The sequence below is a fragment of the Macaca nemestrina genome, chromosome 8 (genome assembly GCF_043159975.1).
Source record: "Macaca nemestrina isolate mMacNem1 chromosome 8, mMacNem.hap1, whole genome shotgun sequence".
Lineage (NCBI taxonomy): Eukaryota > Metazoa > Chordata > Mammalia > Primates > Cercopithecidae > Macaca > Macaca nemestrina.
Genome location: NC_092132.1, coordinates 36,958,648 through 36,961,213, shown reverse-complemented (window position 1 = coordinate 36,961,213; position 2,566 = coordinate 36,958,648). Strand labels below are relative to the sequence as shown.

The following is a 2,566-nucleotide window of genomic DNA, read 5'->3' as shown; positions in this document are numbered from 1 at the left end:
TTTGGTTAGTTTATTTTCTTTTCGGTTTTAGTTAGGAAACCCTACTGCCATTGTAGGTAGTTATGCTAGAGGAATACTTATGTTTTTATTTGATTACATTTAATGTTAGTGATTTTTTATTTAATTAAATTTAGTGATGTTATATTCTCAGTTGGATTTTGTTTTTAAAGAGTGGAGCAAGCCGCTGCCACAAGCACAGCGGTGCTGGAGCCTAGAGGAGACCCGGGCTACCGCTTCGCCTCCCCTGTATCTCACTGCCAATCACTTCCGTCTTTGGACCTGTTCCAACAATCTGTTAAAACATGGTGGATTACTATGAAGTTCTAGGCGTGCAGAGACATGCCTCAACTGAGGATATTAAAAAGGCATATCGAAAACTGGCACTGAAGTAACACCCAGATAAAAATCCTGAGAATAAAGAAGAAGTGGCCGGGCGCAGTGGCTCACGCCTGTAATCCCAGCACTTTGGGAGGCCCAGGCGGGTGGATCACAAGGTCAGGAGATCAAGACCATCTTGGCTAATACGGTGAAATCCCATCTCTACTAAAAAAAAAAAAAAAAAAAAAAAAATAGCCGGGTGTGGTGTCGGGTGCCTGTAGTCCCGGCTACTCCGGAGGCTGAGGCGGGAGAATGGCGTGAACCCGGGAAGCGGAGCTTGCAGTGAGCCGAGATTGCACCACCGCATTCCAGCCTGGACGACAGAGTGAGACTCCGTTTCAAAAAAAAAAAAAAAAAGAAAGAAAGAAAGAAAGAAGAAGCCGAGGCCTGTGAAGTGCTGTCAGATGCTAAAAAGCAGGACATCTATGAAAAATATGGCAAAGAAGGGTTAATTGGTGGAGAGGAGGTGGAAGTCATTTTGACAGTTCCTATGAGTTTGGCTTCACATTCCCTAACCCCCAGATGATGTCTTCAGGGAAGTTTTTGGTGGAAGTTTTTGACTTCTTTGGATTTACTTCATTCAGGTCACTAGGTCATGGGAGTCGCACTTCATTCTCTTCCACCTCATTTGGTAGTACTGGGATGGGCAACTTCAAATCACTATCAACTTCTACTAAAATGGTTGGTAGAAAAATTACTACAAAGAGGATTGTCGAGAATGGTCAAGAAGGAATAGATGTTGAAAAAGACGGCTAAAGTCCTAAACGATAAATGGTAAGAAGCAGCTTCTGGCTTGGGTAACAAGTAATTCAATGCATGCATTTAACAGAAATGTCAAACAATGACAAGTGCCATTTGAGGATTAACAGGAACTTTTTTTTTTTTTGAGACAAAGTCTCGCTCTGTTGCCCAGGCTGGAATGCGGTGGTGTGATCTCGGCTCACTTCAACCTCTGCCTCCTGGGTTCAAGGGATTCTTCTGCCTCAGCCTCCAGAGTAGCTGGGACTACAGGTGCGTGCCACCAAGCCCAGCTAATTTTTTTCATATTTTTAGCAGAGACAGGGTTCTGCCATGTTAGTCAGGATGGTCTTGATCGCCTGACCTTGTGATCTGCCCACCTGGGCCTTCCAAAGTGCTGGGATTACAGGCGTGAGCCACTGCGCCAGGCCAACAGGAACTTCTTTTTAAGATTTCAAACAAACACGACTTTCAGTATAATTGTATCTAAAGTATTTATAAACAGCTCATCAGAGCCCATATTTGTCATAGACTTTCGAGTTTATTGGTGGGATCTTTTTTTTGGTCTTTAAAGTTTTTGAAATCTCTGTGTGCACTTTGCCTTTTTAGTAAACTTACTCCAAGGTGAGAGTTTACCCTTTTGTAGTAGGACAAGATTGCGTACTAACACCAGCATGGATCTGCTTTTCTGTTGTGTCTGAAATGTGAGCCTCCTAGTATTGCCCTGCTGTGAAATTAACATTGACAGGATGAATCTTCTACAGCAACAGTGTTCAACATTTTTGGCACCAGGGTCCGGTTTCATGGAAGACAATTTCTGCACGGATGGGGTGGGAGTGGGGGATGGTTTTGGGATGATTCAATCACATTACATTTATTGTGCACTTTATTTCTATTATTACTATTACACAGTAATACATAATGAAATAATTATACAACTCATCTTAATGTAGAATCGGGGGAGCCCTGAGCTTGTGTTCCTGAAGTCCCATTTGGGAGTGATGGGAGACAGTGACAGATCATCAAGCATTAGATTCTCATAAGAAGCATGACATCTAGATCCCTCACATGTGCAGTTCACAGTGGGGTCCACGTTCCTATGAGAATCTAATACTGCACTGATCTGACAGGAGGTGGAACTCAGGAGATATTGCCAGCAATGGGGAGTGGCTGTAAATACAGATGACACTTTGCTGGCTTGCCCACTGCTCACCTCCTGCTGTGTGACCCAGTTCCTACAGGCCACAGACTGCTACAGGTCAGTGGCCCAAGAGTTGGGGACCCCTGTTCTACAGAAATAACTTCAATTTTTTTTTTCAGTATTTAGTAGTGAAAGATATTAGTGCAATAATGGTAATACATTTCTGGTTTAATATAAATTAATAATGTTTCCAGTGGTGCATGAATGCTGGAAACTTGGTAAGTTTTGACAATTGTTTAACTATGTAAT

At 42.7% G+C, this 2,566-nt stretch overlaps 1 pseudogene; it reads left to right on the top strand.

Moving 5' to 3' along the window:
• The first annotated feature begins 291 nt into the window (after positions 1-291).
• LOC105476129 (dnaJ homolog subfamily B member 6-like) lies at positions 292-1,134 on the top strand (annotated as a pseudogene).
• Positions 1,135-2,566: the final 1,432 nt, after the last annotated feature.